Genomic DNA, 20,361 nt, shown 5'->3' with positions numbered 1-20,361 from the left:
AGTAGACAACTAAAGGAAGCCCCTATGACAACCTAGTTCCTGCTTCTCTGCCCTCCCCTCCCCCCGCTCAGAGCCCAGCCATGAGGCCCCCCCAGCCCAGATACCCATACCCCAGAGCTCAGCCATGACTCCCTAGCCCACATACCCACACCCCTTCCCCACCAAAGCCCAGCCATGGGGCCCCCCCAGCCCATACACCCACTCCCCCTACCTCTCAGAGCCCAGGGATCCAGAGGGAGAAACAGTCTGATGCTGGGTCCCAGGCTTGTGTGGAGTTTTGTGCCCACCACTGTTTCCTTCCCTTAGGGCATGCGGGGAACTGCCACTGCCAGGAACCCTCTAGCTCCCTCTCCCTCCCGCTAGCAGTGTCTTCTATGTGTGAGCTGGGCTCTGCTGGGTCCACAAGCTTCCAGTGGTGGCCGGCAGCACTGCAGCCAATTTCTGTCGGGGAAAGGAAATTCTGTGTGCACAACATTAATTTCTGCAGAATTCTGCATTGCACAGCAGCGCAGAATTCTTCCAGGAGTAGGAAGGGTATTTTTTTGGTAGATAAGGGGAATGCATAGGAGCTTGGATGTTTCTACAACACACATGAATTATTATACAGCTTAAAGTAATATATAGTACATTTTTGCAGCACAGCTCCCTCTAAAATCTGACTCATCAATCCAGCTCTCACGTCTTCTCTGTTTTATATATATGGTACACAAAGCTCTGGATGACAAACTTCCATGCCATGAGCTTGATGAATTGAGTTTCCTAATATTAGCAGTACTGTTACTTAACTGAATTTCGTAGCGCTGTAGACCAAACCTTGGCTCTGTCTAGGAATGGATCAGATGGTACTTTCATATGGATAAGGTAGAATTCCTCATTTATATGAGGAAGATATAGGGCACAGGGCACAATTCTTTTTATTTCCTGTTGCAGGGAAGTTTGGGAAGAAACAGCTAACAAAATACTAAAATATCACATATCAAGTAAACCATTCTCCCCCACCCCCAAAAAAGAGAGAAACTTCTTGGACTTTTGTCTAAGTTTTGATATTTCTGCTAAAAAAAAAATCTATAGAAAATTCTCAACCAACTCTACCCCTGCTGTTGGGGCTGTGTTATCAGCAGTAGTATCGGTACAGAAAGACTACAGTTAAGTAATGCAATAATGTTCGGGGGGGCACCCACAATTACAAGCCTTTTGTCAACAACATGCATGTAAGACTTGAACAGCTTCAATGAGGTAAGACACCAGATTGTTTTGTCACAGGTAACTGGGAAGCCGCAAATCCTGAATAATGCGATTTCCCCAAGTGTAGGGTCGTTTAACATGTAACAAAAGGCATTTTCAGAAGGCTGGATGGTACACTAATGGCCTTCTGTGGTAACTTGTCACAGGTTCTGGTCTATGCCCCAGCCTGCAGCCAGTCTCCTGGGAGTGACCCCATTAGTGTTCCAGGCCGCAAGGACTGCACAGCTCCACATGGGCAGGCCTGCGGCCTCCAACATTCCATTCGGTACTAGCTAAACCTGCATGAGACTCCTGCGGGAGGCTTGTACTGTCGTCCTTTAGGGCACAATGCTCTCAGGGAGTGTTCACAGTGACACAGGCAGCCTTTTCAGAAACAAGGTAACCATTTATTAGTCACCAGGTGCAATTTAAAAGATGTATTATGAGGTTTTTCCACACCTTCATCTGCAGTAGCGCTTATTAGGAAGGCTCTTTATCATAGAAAATGTTGGGAAAAAATCATGGATGACCCAGGAGTAGAAACAGTAAGTGCTGGAAGGAGGAATGGCAGAAACTGTGGGCCAGATTGGCTGGTGTAAATTGTCATCGCTCCAAGGAAGTCAGCAAAGCTGTGCTGATTTACATCAACTAGGGATCTGGCCCATCATCTCCCTGCTTCAGGAGGGGAAGTGGCAGGGCTCTGCATCCCCTGTAAGGCAGCACAAAGGAAAGACTTTTTACGAATACATACATGTAGGGAGCTCTGACTTGGAGTGGTTGAGTCTCTTTAGCCCTTTCAGGTCTGAGCAGTAGGGAGAAGTCATGTGCTCCTGGGTGAGGCAGGAGGAGGGGGGAATGGGAATCCTGGAGGCTTGTAAAAAAGCAGGCCTAGCTGTTGCTCACTGCTGCAATAAGATACCAAGCTAGATTGACACATGGACCAGTATGGCAAATCCTGTATTCTTAGGTCCATATTTATGACTACAGGACCTGATTGGAAGAAAAATAGCCTGTCTTTAGTATGTGGCTCTTTCATTTTGTGTAGTTACTATTATTCTCCACCACTGCAAAGAGTCTGGTGGTTTAGTTCAATAGCTAGTCCCGATGTGCTACTTTAAGAATAAATCATTTTTGTTCTTTTTGGGGACATTAAGCCATGCACTGACAGCTTTGCCTATTACATAAATGTTCCATTTTGCTGTAAACATCAAGGTTGGCCTGAGGTCATATGAGCTATATGATGTGAGCAAATGTGACCTGAGCTCATAGCATATATGCAACTCCCCCACCTTCCAACTACCTACTTACACATGGCAAGCCAGCGGTTGTTTTAAAAAGAAAAATCCACCATAGTGGTATCCATAGCAAAGTGTAGTTCTTGTGTTACATACCCTGAAATCCCTGCACTCTGGATGCAGGAGGCAATGGAGTATAATGGAGATATCTGGCATTTCCTACTGAATCTCATAAATTCCTCTGAGAAAGAATTCACTTTTATGGGAGAGCAAGTAATCTCAAAAGAAGAGATCTGTTGGTCTCTCTGCAGTGCCATAGATGTGCATGGTATTTTACAGAGAAATATAAGAAGTCAAGGTCTCTGTCCCAAAGAAGCTGCAACCTAGGGACCCTATCCTACTCTCATTGTAAAGCTCTCTGTTAGCAAAAGTGCACTCTCATATGTACTCATGTAAAGCTGTCATCTGTACAGTATTAAATATGCCATTCTTTGAACCTGGTGAGCATCATCTCTGTGTCCCCTCCCCTACGACTGTGTACATGTTTTTGTTTTGGAGCAGATATCAGCCTCAGTTAAACTAGAACTTCTCTGAAAAGGGTAACAAGGCAATTGCATGCATGCCTGGACCTGGGGCCTGCCAAGTCAGCCTCTGCACTACTGCAAGGAATGGACTGGTCCTGCTCCAGCAACCGTAATTCTTCCTTCTCATTGATAACTATTATGTTAGATGGGCATGAAAAATCACCTCTCCCTCCTGCAGCTTCAGATCCCAAGCTTGGCTCCTCAGCCAAGCTGCCACTGTCAACAAAGAAGCATCACCGGGGAGAAATGGAGAGCATACTCAGAGAGACTATTGAGAAGTCACTTTTGCAGTAAGGGATATTATTTCATTAGCCCGGTTTATTTCAAAATGAAGAAGCAGCTTGTGTACTGCCCTAGCATGGAAACTGGGAGGTATTGCACAGAGAACAGCAGAGGATCTGACTTAGGGTAAATTAGCCTTGACTATTCAAACTCATGAATGGTTTAACAGAATCCCATCATTGCTTTCCCTATTCCCCCTGTCCCTGTTCTGGCTCTATCAGTTTCATTGTTTATTAGCATCTGTTATAACTAACATCTGTCTGTGACTGGAACAGACAACTTGGTGGCTACTAGGTAACAGGCAGGGAACTGTAGATATGTGATGGGGAAACAGCACTATTGCTGTTTGGAAGCAAACTACTCTTGTGACATAAAAGGAGAAATCCACCCAGCGTTATGTATTGACCAGTAATATGTATTAGAGAGTTGACCAATAAAAGCTATGGGAGTCACGGTGAACAAACTCATTTCTGATAAGATCATGTATATTCGTAATGCCAGACCTAGATGAAGTTTGCCAAGCCCTTCATGATAACAGAAACGTGATGTTCATGTTGCTGCTGATGCTATTGCAAATATAAAGTGGCACACAAGCCAGTGTCCCTATATTTCTACTGACTACTGTACTGCAGTATTTTGGGGCTTTCATGTCTTATTCTCTTGAACGGAGAAGAGAAAAGAAAGCATGTTACAATTTGGTCCGTCAAACAAGTTCCCATATCGCTTCTAGCTGAAAGTCAAAGGATAATTCAATATTTTTGTTCTCATTTTGTAAAAAATCTGTTTTGTTTAGTAGTGAATCACAGCTGGATATTAAATTCTGCTTTGGTCTTGTAAGACCATTTTTTATACAGTCAGTGCACCACTTGCCAGGATGCCCTTTTAGATAGCATGAAAACAAGTTGGACTAATTTTTACATCCACATAAGGGCTGATTAATATTTGAAAAGCACTAAGTATTCTTTATGGATGTTTCTCCAGTTCATACATCAGTTATGTATGTTGCCTAAACAAGAGAATTATCGAAGTACCACTTTATACCTGAGGTTCAGTCACTCAGCCTCTCTTTGTGGGTTTATTTTTCACTGTAATTCACAAAGTGAAATTCCATGTGCCTATTAAATTAATGGTTAAAGTAAATGAGATTTTTGCAACCAACTTAATGGAAGTAGGATCAGACCCCTTAGACAGGAGTCATAAATACCAGGGCTGTCGATTAATCACAGTTAACTCACGCAATTAACTCAAAAAAATTAAGCACACTTAAAAAAGTTAATCATGATTAATCACAGTTTTAATTACACTGTTAAACAATAGAATACCAATTGAAATGTATTATATTTTGGATGTTTTTCTACATTTTCATATATATTGGGTTCTGTATTGTAATTGAAATCAAAGTGTATATTTTTTATTACAAATATTTACACTGTAAAAAAGAAATAGTATTTTCTAATTCACCTCATACAAGTACTGTAGTGCAATCTCTTTATCGTGAAAGTGCAACTTACAAATGTAGATTTGTTGTTGTTACATAACTGCACTCAAAAACAAAACAATGTAAAACTTCAGAGCTTACAAGTTCACTCAGTCCTACTTCTTGTTCAGCCAATCGCTCAGAAAAACAAGTTTGTTTACATTTATGGGAAGATAACGCTGCCCGCTTCTTGTTTACAATGTCACCAGAAAATGAGAACAGGCATTTGAATGGCACTTTTGAAGCCAGCATTGCAAGGTATTTGTGTGCCAGATATGCTAAACACGCATATGCCCCTTCATGCTTCGGCCACCATTCCAGAGGACATGCTTCCATGCTGACGACGCTCGTTAAAAAAAAATGTGTTAATTAAATTTGTGACTAAACTCCTTGGGGGAGAATTGTATGTCCCCCGCTCTGTTTTACCTGCATTCTGCCATATATTTCATGTTATAAGCAGTCTCGGATGATGATCCAGCACATTGTCAGAGAAAAACACAGTTCTCACTCTTCAGGTTGGGTGCAGCAAGTCAGGTACACTTTATTTTCTCAAGCAATTGCACAGAGGGAAAGAGTGCACTAGGACACAGGGTTTCCCCCACCAAGGCAGGTCTCTCTAAAGATAAACAATTAGAGCAAGCATTTATACCTTTATTACAGACAATAATGAGCAACACCTGCATATTGTTTATACATATTCCTTCATATCATCTTATTTTTCTCACCAATTTCGCTTATAGTCTACATTCTATTCTTATCTAATACAAGATCACAACAGCCTCTCACAGTTCTGTTCCCACTCGCTTCGCACAATCCCAGCTTCTATAAATCTCGTGTTATTAAAGCTAGAGTTAGCCTTACTCCTGCTCATTTCAGAGGCCTGCATCCAAATTCCCTTATCTACTTCCACAACATGTTGTTCATTTTCAGAACACTTTCACTGCAGATTTGACAAAATGCAAAGAAGCTACCAATATGAGATTTCTAAAGATAGATACAGCACTGGACCCAAGATTTAAGAATCTGAAGTGCCTTCTAAAATCTGAGATGGATGAGGTGGGAAGCTTGCTTTCAGAAGTCTTAAAAGAGCAATACTCCAATGCAGAAACTACAGAACCTGAACCACCAAAAAAAGAAAATCAACCTTCTGCTGGTGGCATCTGACTCAGATAATGAAAATGAACATGCATTGGTCTGCACTGCTTGGATTGTTATCGAGCAGAACCTGTCATCAGCATGGACACATGTCCTCTAGAATGGTGGTTGAAGCATGAAGGGACATATGAATCTTTACCACATCTGGCACAAATATCTTGTGACACTGGCTACAACTGTGCCGTGCAAATGCCTGTTCTCATTTTCAGGTGACATTGTAAACAAGATGCAGGCAGCATTATTTCCTGAAAATGTAAACAAACTTGTTTGAGCAATTGGCTGAACAAGAAGTAGGACTGAGTGGACTTGCAGGCTCTAAAATTTTACATTGTTTTATTTTTGAATGCAATTTTTGGTACATAATTCTACATTCGTAAGTTCAACTTTCATGATAAAGAGATTGCACTACAGTACTTAATATTTTTCAATTCACCTAATACATTTCTTTTGTTTTTTTTTTACAGTGCAAATACTTGTAATAAAAAATACAGAGTACTGTACACTTTGTATTCTGTGTTGTAATTGAAACCAATATTTTTGAAAATGTAGAAAACATCCAAAAATATTTAAATAAATGGTATTTTATCTGAGGTTAAACAAGGACAAGTGCAGACTGTTGCACTTAGGGCGGAAGAATCCTATGTACTGCTTACAGGTTGGGGACTGACTGGCTAAGTGGCAGTTCTGCAGAAAAGGACCTGGGGGTTACAGTGGACAAGAAGCTGGGTATGAGTCAACAGTGTGTCCTTGTTGCCAAGAAGACTAACTACATATTGGGCTGCATTAGGAGCATTGCCAGCAGATCGAGGGATGTGATTATTCCCCTCTATTAGGCACTGGTGAGGCCAAAACTGGAATACTGCATCCAGTTTTGTGCCCCCCTCTACAGAAAGGGGGTGGACAAATTGGAGAGAGTCCAGTGAAGGGCAACAAAAATGATTAGGGGGCTGGGGCACATGACTTATGAGAAGAGGTTGCGGGAACTGGTCTTATTTAGTCTGCAGAAGAGAAGAGTGAGGGGGGATTTGATAGCAGCCTTCAACTACCTGAAGGGGGGTTCCAAAGAGGATGGAGCTCGGCTGTTCTCAGTGGTGGCAGACGACAGAACAAGGAACAATGGTCTCAAGTTGCCATGGGGGAGGTCTAGGTTAGATACTAGGAAAAACTATTTCATGAGGTGGGTAGTGAAACTCTGGAATAGGTTACCTAGGGAAGTAGTGGAATTTCCATCCTTAGAGGTTTTTAAGGTCTGACTTGACAAAGCCCTGGCTTGGATGATTTACTTGGGGTTGGTCCTGCTTTGAGCAGGGAGTTGGACTAGATGACCTCCTGAGGTCCCTTCCAACCCTAATCTTCTATGATTCTATGATCTCATGGCAGGCACCTTGCCAGCATCCTTCTAATTGACACTGAACTGATTCTTGAGGTCTTTCTCCCGTCATCCAATTATCTGAGAGCAGAACAGAAAAAACTTTCAGAAATGTCCCATTTTTTTGAAAAGCAATCCTAACTTGCAGGTTAAACGTCTAACTCCAGTCCCCCAGTGATTTTTCTCTGTGCTGTCACTACCTGCCCACCAGCCAGCACGACTCCAAGAATTCAACAGAACCCCATTCAGTCACTCCCATATTTGGGGCAACATTCATTTCTCAAAGAAATGCTTAAATTTTTGGTGATGTTTTCTGATATAAAGCTTTTGAAAGTTAGGGAAAACTTACAGTGGCAGCAACATCAGGAAACCCAAACCTTTCTTATATAACCATTAATTATGCACTTGGAATAAGAAATATAGCTTCAAAGTAACTTTTAAGCATTTCTCAGACTGATGAGTTTGGTTTCTGACAGCACCCTAGCTAACTTGACTGCTGCTATAAGGTTGTTTGTTTTTTCCAGCTGCTGGCTGAATTTTAGACAGTTGCTCACAAACAATGCTTTAATGTGCTGCTATTTTTTATTTTACAAACAATTAAAGATAGTGAGCCAAAATTTACCCTCTCCTCCACTGAAATCAAGAGTTATACTGCAGTTGCATATGGCACATTGTTTTCATGTTTTCTGTGTGTGTGTGTGTGTGTATATATATATATATATATATATAAATCTTCTTACTATATGTGCCATTCTATGCATCCGATGAAGTGGGCTGTAGCCCACGAAAGCTTATACTGAATTAAATTTCATAGAATCATAGAATATCAGGGTTGGAAGGGACCCCAGAAGGTCATCTAGTCCAACCCCCTGCTCAAAGAAGGACCAATCCCCAACTAAATCATACCAGCCAGAGCTCTGTCAAGCCTGACCTTAAAAACCTCTAAGAAAGGAGATTCTACCACCTCCCTAGGTAACGCATTCCAGTGTTTCACCACCCTCCTAGTGAAAAAGTTTTTCCTAATATCCAACCTAAACCTCCCCCACTGCAACTTGAGACCATTACTCCTTGTCCTGTCCTCTTCTACCACTGAGAATAATCAAGAACCATCCTCTTTGGAACCACCTCTCAGGTAGTTGAAAGCAGCTATCAAATCCCCCCTCATTCTTCTCTTCTGCAGACTAAACAATCCCAGTTCCCTCAGCCTCTCCTCATAAGTCATGTGTTCCAGACCCCTAATCATTTCTGTTGCCCTTCGACGGACTCTCCAATTTATCCACATCCTTCTTGTAGTGTGGGGCCCAAAACTGGACACAGTACTCCAGATGAGGCCTCACCAATGTCGAATAGAGGGGAACGATCACGTCCCTCGATCTGCTGGCTATGCCCCTACTTATACATCCCAAAATGCCATTGGCCTTCTTGGCAACAAGGGCACACTGTTGACTCATATCCAGCTTCTCGTCCACTGTCACCCCTAGGTCCTTTTCCGCAGAACTGCTGCCGAGCCATTTGGTCCCTAGTCTGTAGCGGTGCATTGGGTTCTTCCGTCCTAAGTGCAGGACCCTGCACTTATCCTTGTTGAACCTCATCAGATTTCTTTTGGCCCAATCCTCCAATTTGTCTAGGTCCCTCTGTATCCTATCCCTGCCCTCCAGCGTATCTACCACTTCTCCTAGTTTAGTATCATCCACAAATTTGCTGAGAGTGCAATCCACACCATCCTCCAGATCATTTATGAAGATATTGAACAAAACCGGAAAAATTTGAAAAATTTATTAGCTCTGGTCTACACTAGGAGTTGAGTTCGAATTTAGCAGTGATAAATCGATTTAACCCTGCACCCGTCCATACGACGAAGTCCTTTTTTCGACTTAAAGGGCTCTTAAAATCAATTTCCTTACTCTACCCCCGACAAGGGGATTAGCGCTGAAATCGGCCTTGCTGGGTCGAATTTGGGGTACTGTGGACACAATTAGACGGTATTGGCCTCCGTGAGCTATCCCAGAGTGCTCCACTGTGACCGCTCTGGACAGCACTCTCAACTCAGATGCACTGGCCAGGTAGACAGGAAAAGGCCTATGAACTTTTGAATTTCAATTTCCTGTTTGGCCAGCATGGCAAGCTGCAGGTGACCATGCAAAGCTCATCAGCAGAGGTGACCATGATGGAGTCCCAGAATCGCAAAAGAGCTCCAGCATGGACCGAACGGGAGGTACGGGATCTGATCGCTGTATGGGGAGAGGAATCCGTGCTATCAGAACTATGTTCCAGTTTTTGAAATGCCAAAACATTTGTCAAAATCTCCCAGGGTATGAAGGACAGAGGCCATAACAGGGACCCGAAGCAGTGCCACGTGAAACTTAAGGAGCTGAGGCAAGCCTACCAGAAAACCAGAGAGGCGAACGGCCGCTCCGGGTCAGAGCCCCAAACATGCTGCTTCTATGATGAGCTGCATGCCATTTTAGGGGGTTCAGCCACCACTACCCCAGCCATGTTGTCTGACTCCTTCAATGGAGATGGAGGCAACACGGAAGCAGGTTTTGGGGATGAGGAAGATGATGATGATGATGAGGTTGTAAATAGCTCACAGCAAGCAAGCGGAGAAACCGGTTTTCCCGAGAGTCAGGAACTGTTTCTCATCCTGGACCTGGAGCCAGTACCCCCCGAACCCACCCAAGGCTGCCTCCCGGACCTGCCAGGCGGAGAAGGGACCTCTGGTGAGTGTACCTTTTAAAATACTATACATGGTTTAAAAGGAAGCATGTTTAATGATTAATTTGCCCTGGCATTTGCGGCTCTCCTGGACGTACTCCCAAAGGCTTTGCAAAAGGTTTCTGGGGAGGGCAGCCTTATTGCGTCCTTCATGGTAGGACATTTTACCACTCCAGGCCAGTAACACGTACTCAGGAATCATTGTACAACAAAGCATTGCAGTGTATGTTTGCTGGCGTTCAAACAACATCCGTTCTTTATCTCTCTGTGTTACCCTCAGGAGAGTGAGATATAATTCATGGTCACCTGGTTGAAACAGAGTGCTTTTCTTCAGGGGACACTCAGAGGAGCCCACTCCTGCTGGGCTGTTTGCCTGTGGCTAAACAGAAATGTTCCCCGCTGTTAGCCACAGGGAGGGGTGGAGTGGCTAGCCACGCACTGGGGGGAGGCAAAATGCAACCTTGGAACAAAAGCACATGTGCTATGTATGTAATGTTAACAGCAAGGTTTACCCTGAAAGAGTGTACCCATTGTTCTAGAAAATGTGTCTTTTTAAATACCACTGTCCCTTTTTTTTCTCCACCAGCTGCATGTGTTTCAAGGATCACGGGATCTTCTCCTTCCCAGAGGCTAGTGAAGATTAGAAGGTGAAAAAACCGCACTCGCGATGAAATGTTCTCTGAGCTCATGCTGTCCTCCCACACTGACAGAGCACAGACGAATGCGTGGCGACAGACAATGTCAGAGTGCAGGAAAGCACAAAATGACCAGGAGGAGAGGTGGCGGGCTGAAGCTGAAAGGTGGCAGCAGCATGATGAGAGGAGGCAGGATTCAATGCTGAGGCTGCTGGAGGATCAAACTAATATGCTCCAGCAAATGGTTGAGCTGCAGGAAAGGCAGCAGGAGCACAGACCGCTGCTACAGCCCCTGTGTAACCAACTGCCTTCCTCCCCAAGTTCCATAGCCTCCTAACCCAGATGCCCAAGAATGCGGTGGTGGGGCCTCCGGCCACCCAGCCACTGCACCCCAAAGGATTGCCCAAGCAACAGAAGACTGGCATTCAATAAGTTTTAAAGTTTTAAACTTTTAAAGTGCTGTGTGGCCTTGTCCTTCCCTCCTCCACCACCCTTCCTGGTGCTTCTCTCCTCCACCACCCCTCCCGGGTTACCTTCGTAGTTATCCCCCTATTTATGTGATGAATTAATAAAGAATGCATGAATGTGAAGCAACAATGACTTTATTGCCTCTGCAAGTGGTGATTGAAGGGAGGAGGGGAGGGTGGTTATCTTACAGGGAAGTAGAGTGAACCAAGGGGCGGGGGGTTTCATCAAGAAGAAACAAACAGAACTTTTACACCATAGCCTGGCCAGTCATGAAACTGGTTTTCAAAGCTTCTCTGATGCGCACCGCGCTCTCCTGTGCTCTTCTAACTGCCCTGGTGTCTGACTGTGCGTAACCAGCAGCCAGGCGATTTGCCTCAACCTCCCACCCCACCATAAACGTCTCCCCCTTACTCTCATAGATATTGTGGAGTGCACAGCAAGCAGTAATAACAGTGGGAATATTGGTTTCGCTGAGGTCTAACTGAGTCAGTAAACTGCGCCAGCACGCTTTTAAACATCGAAATGCACATTCTGCCACCATTTTGCACTTGCTCAGCCTGTAGTTGAACAGCTCCTGACTACTGTCCAGGCTGTCTGTGTATGGCTTCATGAGCCATGGCATTAAGGGGTAGGCTAGGTCCCCAAGGATAACTATAGGCATTTCAACATCCCCAATGGTTATTTTCTGGTCTGGGAATAAAGTCTCTTCCTGCAGCTTTTGAAACAGACCAGAGTTCCTGAAGACGCGAGCGTCATGTACCTTTCCCAGCCATCCCACATTGATGTTGGTGAAATGTCCCTTGTGATCCACCAGTGCTTGCAGCACTATTGAAAAGTACCCCTTGCGGTTTATGTACTTGCCGGCTTGGTGCTCCGGTGCCAAGATAGGGATATGGGTTCCGTCTATGGCCCCACCACAGTTAGGGAATCCCATTGCAGCAAAGCCCTCCACTATGACCTGCACATTTCCCAGGGTCACTACACTTGATATCAGCAGATCTTTGATTGCGTTGGCTACTTGCATCACAGCAGCCCCCACAGTAGATTTCCCACTCCAAATTGATTTCCGACTGACCGGTAGCTCTCTGGTGTTGCAAGCGTCCACAGGGCTATTGCCACTCACTTCTCAACTGTGAGGGGTGCTCTCATGTTGGTATTCTTGCGCCTCAGGGCAGGGGAAAGCAAGTCACAAAGTTCCATGAAAGTGCCCTTATGCATGCGAAAGGTTCGCAGCCACTGGGAATTGTCCCAGACCTGCAACACTATGCGGTCCCACCAGTCTGTGCTTGTTTCCCGAGCCCAGAATCGGCGTTCCACAGCATGAACCTGCCCCATTAGCACCATGATGCCCACATTACTGGAGCCCGTGCTTTGAGAGAAGTCTGTGTCCATGTCCTCATCACTCTTGTCACCGCACTGACGTCGCCTACTCACCCGGTTTCGCTTTGCCAGGTTCTGGTGCTGCATATACTGCTGGATAATGCACGTGGTGTTTAATGTGCTCCTAATTGCCAAAGTGATCTGAGCGGGCTCCATGTTTGCCGTGGTATGATGTCTTCACAGAATAAAGGTGCAGAACAATTGTCTGCCATTGCCCTAATAGAGGGAGGGGCGACTGACGACATGGCTTACAGGGTTGGCTTACAGGGAATTAAAATCAGTAAAGGGGGTGGCTTTGCGAGAAACTGAATGGCCCCCTCAAGGATAGAACTCAAAACCTCAAGGATAGAGCTCAAAACTGGATTTAGCAGGCTGTTGATTTCACGGAGGGAGGGAGGAGAAAAGGACTCCGCCGACTACATGGACTTAGAGCATTTGTGTGGGGGGACACACAATCGACTGTATAAAAACGCTTTCTACAAAACCGACTTCTATAAATTCGACCTACTTTCATAGTGTAGACATACCCTTAGTCTCTAAGGTGCCACAAGTACTCCTGTTTTTTTTGTGGATACAGACTAACACGGCTGATACTCTGAAACCTGTCATTGTTCTAAGAGCCATTTTTTTAAATGCTAGAATCAAAGCTAAAATCAAAACCTTCAGGGTAGAAGAATTAGGATAGGGGAAAATTACAGTTGTGAATTTTGTAACTGTTTTTGTACTGGAAAAAATACATTTATATGAAAAATTGCAGCCTTTTATTTTAATTTCTTACCAAACACAGCAAACAGAACTTCACTTGAGTTTGAATAGTAATATTTTGCACTTACACAGCTTCTTTCATCAGAGGATTGGAAAGTGATTTACAAACATTCCTTAATTAATCCCCCTTTGAGGAGGGTACGTGCTATCCAGACAATCAATCTTAGATACAAAGAGGTTAAGACCAACATTCTGAAAAGAGTTCATTTATTTTGGATGCCTCTGTTTTTTTGGGTACCCACCATAAGCCACCCAGAAACCAAGGCGCTCTGGCTTAATGGACGATCTTAAACATTGGGCCTAACTGAGGTCTCACAGTAAGGTCTCACAGTAAGGTCTCACTAAGGTCTCACAGTAAGGCCTGTGTGAAAAGTGGCCTCCAATTTTGGGTTCCTCTGTTTTTGTGGCCTGCTTGAGACAACTTAAGTCTGATTTTCAGAAGTGCTGAGCACTCTCAATTCCAACTAGAGTCACTAAGTAGGAGCTGCAGGTGCTCAGCATCTGTCCAATTCAAGATCAAGGCATCTCAAACAAAACCAGAGGTCACTTTTGAAAATTTCGCAGCAGAGGCCCAGTGTTTTCCTCATGCTGAGCATCCTTAATTCCCACTGAACTCAATAGGAGTTGAGGGCTCTCAGTACTTCCCAGGATTGAATCACTGGGCCACGTTTATCAGTGTCAGAATTACCAAAATAACGCGAGACCTGCACTCGCTTCCCGAGAACACGGACAGCCCGGTTATTTCTACGTTCAAAATCCTGCATTTAGGTTTGCAAATGTATGTTTTTACCTGCTAATGTGCTGACTTTAGAATTCAGGCATGTGATCTGAATATCCTATTTAGGCATCAGCTGGCTCTCAGTTTACAGACAGTACTAGGTTGTGAGGGGAACTGAAAATGGACGGGGTGGAAACCCCAACTCTTGGGACTCTAAAATTAGCCTGGACAAAGGGAATAATCCTGCACTGGCAGCAGATGGACTGGATGACCTAGTAGGTCTCTGTCTTCCTTAACTTCTGTGATTAAGTTATACGTCTTTAATGTAGAATTTTCCTTGTAAAAAGCTGCTATTCAGGCCACAGAGATTTTCTGGGATTAAGAGGTGCTGGCTGAGGCATTCTGCTTTAGGTAATACACTGTCTTCCCGCTTCTATGTATTGACCTGTTTCTTTCTTCTATCTCTTCCCAGAGTTTGTCTGTGAGAGCTGTCATCACTCCCAACTTGGTAAGAACCATTAATTTTTCCCCCCATGTGATACTTATCCTGCTGCCTTGACAAAAACCTGCTTTTACTGAGCTTGGAGATATGCAAAATGTGTCCTGAGAGCAGTGAATTCACTCAAACTGGCATCTCTATTCTTAAGAGCCTTTTCAAAATGCAGATTAGAACCTAGGCCAAAGGAAACAGAAATTTTAGAATGTATGTTAATTTCACAAATCTGAAATGGAGGCACTGAATGCTGTGCAGTCAGTCAGGCTTGTATTAATGTGCACTCTCTGAGGACTTGTATCACGAGCTTAGAGCAGCTTCAGAGGAAACGCAAATCTGCTTTTGAACATCAACTGCAAAGCTAACTCCCAGCTCTATCCACTTGTCCGTGAGGTTTCTGTTTATTGTTTGTTAACACGGTCACTTTATTTTTAAAAAATTGCATCCAAATCATTTATTTAGGAACTGAAATGTTTTTACAGTGTAAGTATGTAACTCACATGGTAATGGAACGTAACAGAAAACTCTGAGGGAAACCCCATGACCCCAGGCTTTTTCAAGAGACTTTCAGCTGATTGAATTCATCCCATTAGTGTTTGTTTTTGTATGCTGTGCATGTGGGTTTATGTGAATTATTTACACTGAACAGCTAACAAATCTTCAGTAGCTGAATTGTCAATATTAGGTGACTATTAAATCTGACCTTCATATATATACACACACATGCTCAAATGGTAGGGTACACAAAGGCCCTTTTTAAAGTTACTGGGCATGAAAATGTGATCCAGTAGCCAAGTAAATGAAGGAGTGGGAAACCTATTGTTCCACTCAGTATATGCAACAGCTTCAGAGTTTGTAGGGGTGAAGCTCATTTTTAACGCTGTGTGTTTCTGTTATGCGTGGCATTTGAACAAAGCTAAAAACAAAACAAAACCCACCCTCTTGTGTCCACCCTGCTGATCTAGGGATGCTAGCAAGTGCCCATTGTTTTTGACATAATTCTGATTTTCATTGGATCAGTCCTGCATCCTACAAACCTAGTTTACAAGACAAGAAGTCTTATTTTTCTATCACAGCTCACAACTTTACTTTCTCGCCATGACATTGCTTCAAAAGCTGTGAGTTGACTCTATGTTGGGACGACCATTATAAAGGACGAATGAGAGGACCAATTGTTATCAGGCAAAACAAATGTGCTACAGACCAAAAGACTCTTTCTCAGAGTCCGTTCCTGATATAGGGGTCCTTCCCCCCTTAGAGATGCCACACCCTTTAGGGTTTCTCTGTGGATTTAACTTTAACTTATGTTCGTGTAAGTGAGCAGAATCAGACCTTGCTTTGGCTAGACAACAGAACATACCTGTGACACTCTGACACCCCAATATTCTCCACTGTCATGTAATTAGGATATTTTTTGTACAAAGTATGTCGTCAGGTATCGTTCTAAAACTCTTGATCTACTAGACAGTTATGTCATTGGATTGTATGTGCTACCGTCATATGTGAAGTTATGAAGCTTGGCTGTGTATGTTGCTGAAACATGTTGTGAGGTTGAAAAACACCCACAAGCAGCCTTTGAGGTACAACAGTAAAAAGTCCAAACAATGTTAATGGCTTATGGAGGAAATGCACACAAGCACAAGGATTACCCCAGGAACTGTGTACAATAGAAACCTCTGAGATAGCACACACAATGGGAACTGTTTGACCCAGGTCACAGCAAAAAAGCTTTCCAGCAAGTGGGAAGAAGATATAAAAGGGGGACAACGATATCGGGGTAGGGGATCTCACTCTCCCTGCAACAACACACCTGGAAACACCTGAGGAGCAAGGACTGAACTGTAGGAAGTGATGGTCCCAGGCTAGAAGGATCTTTAGTTTCTGTATGAAAGCCTGGGAAAGCCAAGGCAACTTGTGCCGTAAGAGTCTGCCAGTCTGTTTATCACTCAGGGTGAGAATTTGCTATTTATATCCTACCTATCTAGTGTGTTAAGCTCAGTTTGCAGTTTTGTTTATTTACTAAGGTAATCTGCTTTGATCTGTTGGTTATCTCTTATTATCACTTAAAATCTACCTCTTGTACTTTAATACATTTGTTTTTGTTTTAAACCCAGTTTGTGTAATTCATAACTGGGGGTGAGGAAGCTGTGCATATCTTTCTCCACATTAAGGGAGAGGGCAAATTTCAGTTAGCTTACGCTGTATGGTTCTCTGTGCAGCACAAGACAATACTATTCTGGGTTTTGTGACAAAGTTCCTCCTCTTCCTCAGTGGGTCCTGCACTTATTGGCAGATTTGCTTGCCTCAGAGATTCACGGCTGCCCTCAGTTTGGCCACTCTTGCTAGTGGCTCAAACCTGCCGTCCACTCAGCTAACCTCATCACTGGTCAGCATGGGGGAAACAGAAAATAATCCCCACAGTCTCTGTGTCCCACCTAGTGGGTCAGGGACAGGGCAGATCCCTTTCCAATTTAGGCCTTCCCTTCTGGTGTTTCTCACAGACCAAGTCAACTCCTCCTGCGTCCGATCAGGAGTTGGAGGGGGATGGGGGGGAACCCAGGCCCACCCTCTACACCGGGTTCCAGCCCCGGGCCCTATGGATAGCAGCTGTCCACAATGTTTCCTGAATCAGCTATGTGACAGCTACAACTCCCTGGGCTACTTCCCCACTGCCTTACCCCCCCAGCACCTTCTTTATCCTCACTGCAGGATCTTCCTCCTGAAGCCTGATCACACTTGAACTCTTCACTCCTCCAGCAGCATACCTTTCACTCCCTGCTCTTGGCATACCCCCGTACTAACTGATGGGAGGTCCTTTTTAAACCAGGTGTCCTGATTAGCCTGCCTGCCATAACTGAATCTAGTAAGTTCTTAATTCGCTCCAGGTGTCTTGATTAGCTTGCCTGTCTTAATTGGTTCTAGCAAGTTCCTGATTGCTCTAGGGCAGCCCCTGCTCTAGTCACTCAGGGAACAGAAAACTGTTCATCCAGTGGCCAATATATTTGCCTTCTACCAGACTCCTGTACCCCGGTGGGCCGGCCTATATTCCACCTTGGTCCCGAGGCCTGCCGGGGATATCAGTTGGCGGCTCCTTCACGGGGCCGTGAGCACGGGCGTGTATTTGGCGCGGTTCACCCCGATTCCGGACACCTGCCCCTTTTGCGGCGTGAGGGAAACCCTGGCGCACGTCTACCTGGAGTGCGCCAGGTTGCAGCCCCTATTCCGGCTCCTCACCAATCTTTTGTTACGGTTTTGGTTGCACTTTTCTCCTCACCTTCTCATCTACACACTCCCTGTCCGTGGCCCCACTAAGTCGCGGGACCTCCTGGTCAACCTCCTCCTGGCCCTGGCTAAAGCGGCCATCTATAAAACCAGGGTGAGGAGGTTGGCCGATGGAGTCTCCTGCGACTGCGGGGCCTATTTCCGATCCTCTGTCCATTCACGCCTCCGAGCGGAGTTCCTCTGGGCGGCATCCACCGACTCCCTTGACGCCTTTGAGGAGCGGTGGGCGCTGTCCGGGGTTCTCTGCTCGGTGTCCCCGTCCGGTTCCCTTCGTTTGACCCTTTGACCGCACTCCCGTCCCTGTTTTTCATTAGTTGTCCCCCGTAATTAGTTGGCTCTCCAGGCCCTGTGGATCTCCCCCTTAGGCTGGGGGGGGATCCTTTTGTAGTGGACGAGCTCTGCCCGCCCACTTCCTGGATCTCAATAGGACCAGACTCCTGTACCCCGGTGGGCCGGCCTATATTCCACCTTGGTCCCGAGGCCTGCCGGGGATATCAGTTGGCGGCTTCTTCACGGGACCGTGAGCACGGGCGTGTACTTGGTGCTGTTCACCCCATCCCAGACACCTGCCCCTTTTGCGGCGTGAGGGAAACCCTGGTGCACGTCTACCTGGAGTGCGCCAGGCTGCAGCCCCTATTCCGGTTCCTCACGAATATTTTGTTAAGATTTTGGTTGCACTTTTCCCCTCATCTCCTTATCTATGCACTCCCTGTCCTTGGCCCCACTAAGTCACGAGACCTCCTGGTCAAGCTCCTCCTAGCCCTGGCTAAAGTGGCCATCTATAAAACCAGGGTGAGGAGGTTGGCCGATGGAGTCTCCTGTGACTGTGGGGCCTATTTCCGATCCTCCGTCCGTTCACGCCTCCGGGCAGAGTTCCTCTGGGCAGCGTCCATTGACTCCCTTGATGCCTTTGAGGAGCAGTGGGCGCTGTCCGGGGTTCTCTGCTCAGTGTCCCCGTCCGGTTCCCTTCGTTTGACCCTTTGACCACACTCTTGACCCTGTTGTTCATTAGTTGTCCCCCGTAATTATTTGGTTTTCCAGGTCCTGTGGACCCCCCTCTTAGGTTGGGGGGGAATCCTTTAGCAGCCCTCCCACTTCCTGGATCCCAATAAGACCAGCCTCCTGTATCCCACTGTCTGGGTCTGTCACAGTTTACTCTCCAGAGGGGGAGTGCACTTAGCTGAAAGCCTTCCCATGCAGTACTGATTTCAGTGTTTTTCTGCAGCTGGGTATGTCTCTACCTGTGTGTGTGTGTGTGTGTGTGCGTGCGCTAGAGGAGGCTTGAGAGCCTGGCTTAGCAGGACAGGGTGAGGGGGCCCAGGCTGGTGGAACAGGCAGGCTCCGTGGCACCCCAGTACATCAGGTGGCACCCTGAAAGGGGGGGCAACCCATCACAATACCATCTTATTTTTACTGAGTCTGGCCCCGCCTGGACACATCATATTGACACATGATTTTCTTGCATTGGAAACTTCATATCTGTGGGGCAATGTGCCTTATAGTGAAAACTGTGACAGGTACCACCGAGTCCAGCATAGCACAATGCTGGAGGAGAGACTCCGCATGCACAGTAGAAAGGAGCAAACACTCACAGCATAGAGCAGCTGGGGCACCTTGAATGCTGTGAAATTATTTATCTTTTAGTCACATGAGCTGGTCAATGCTATGTGTGGCGTGAGCTGCAAGGTGTGGCTTAAAGTGGTACGTGTTTGAATGTACCATACAGCTATATTTGGGATAGCATCTTTCAGCCAAGCTGTATCCCCACATGCTCTGCCAGGGGACTTACATAATAGTTACAGAGAGGTTAGGAGGCATAGGAAAAGAAATGCTTTCTGAAAGGTAATTCAATTTTGTGGAGGATTTTGAAATTGTTTCATTATCCTTTGGAATGAAAACAAAACATTTCAAAATTCTCCATGAAAGGGACAGGCCTTGGTCTGCCACACTGGGGTAGTCAGCCTGGGACCCTGGAAGTAAGCATCCACATCTTGAACCTGGGTCCATGGGTCTCCAGGCAACCCTTGTATCCCAGCCACCATCTGGTAGTTTGTGAATAACTGCTAGGCTGAATAGCTAATGGAACCCTAGCCCCACCAGAGGCACTGCCCACAGCGGTCCTGACTGGAGCAGCGCCCAGCCCCATTGATTGGTTGGCCTGTGCTATTTAAGCCAGAAAGAGGCACAGGAAGTTATCTGTGCAACTGGGTGAGTTCCTGGCTAGCTGTTATGTTGGACCCTGCCTTCTCACTCGACTCCTGAACCCTGCTTATCTGACTTGTCCCTGGGTCCTGCTGTGTTACTGATCCCTGCCCCTGTTCTCTGATTCCAGCTCTGACCTTTGGCCCTGGCATCTGGGTTCTGACCCTCAGCTCTGTCTCCCAGCACCTGCCTCCTGCTCAGACCACTAGGTCAGACAACCCATGTCCCAATCCCTAACACTGGGCTAATGAGGAGCTGGGAGATTGGAACCCCTGGTGCTCCCAGATCTTCCAGATTCCTGGCTCCCCTTCATCATGCCAGGAGGAGCCTGACAGTTCTGCTTCATGGCAGCCCACCAGGTGAGCAACAGAAAAGGC

General features: G+C 45.6%; 1 protein-coding gene across 1 annotated transcript in view; it reads left to right on the top strand.

Moving 5' to 3' along the window:
* Positions 1–20,361, top strand: part of SPATA13 (spermatogenesis associated 13) — a 326,208-nt gene that overhangs the window by 34,695 nt on the left and 271,152 nt on the right. The window contains exon 2 of the mRNA XM_048845931.2: positions 14,480–14,515. The gene's annotated coding sequence lies outside the window, so the exon portion shown is untranslated. The remainder of the gene's footprint in view (positions 1–14,479; positions 14,516–20,361) is intronic.

Source organism: Caretta caretta, chromosome 1 (assembly GCF_965140235.1).
Source record: "Caretta caretta isolate rCarCar2 chromosome 1, rCarCar1.hap1, whole genome shotgun sequence".
NCBI classification, from domain to species: domain Eukaryota; kingdom Metazoa; phylum Chordata; order Testudines; family Cheloniidae; genus Caretta; species Caretta caretta.
This window is presented reverse-complemented; position numbering and strand designations above follow the sequence as displayed.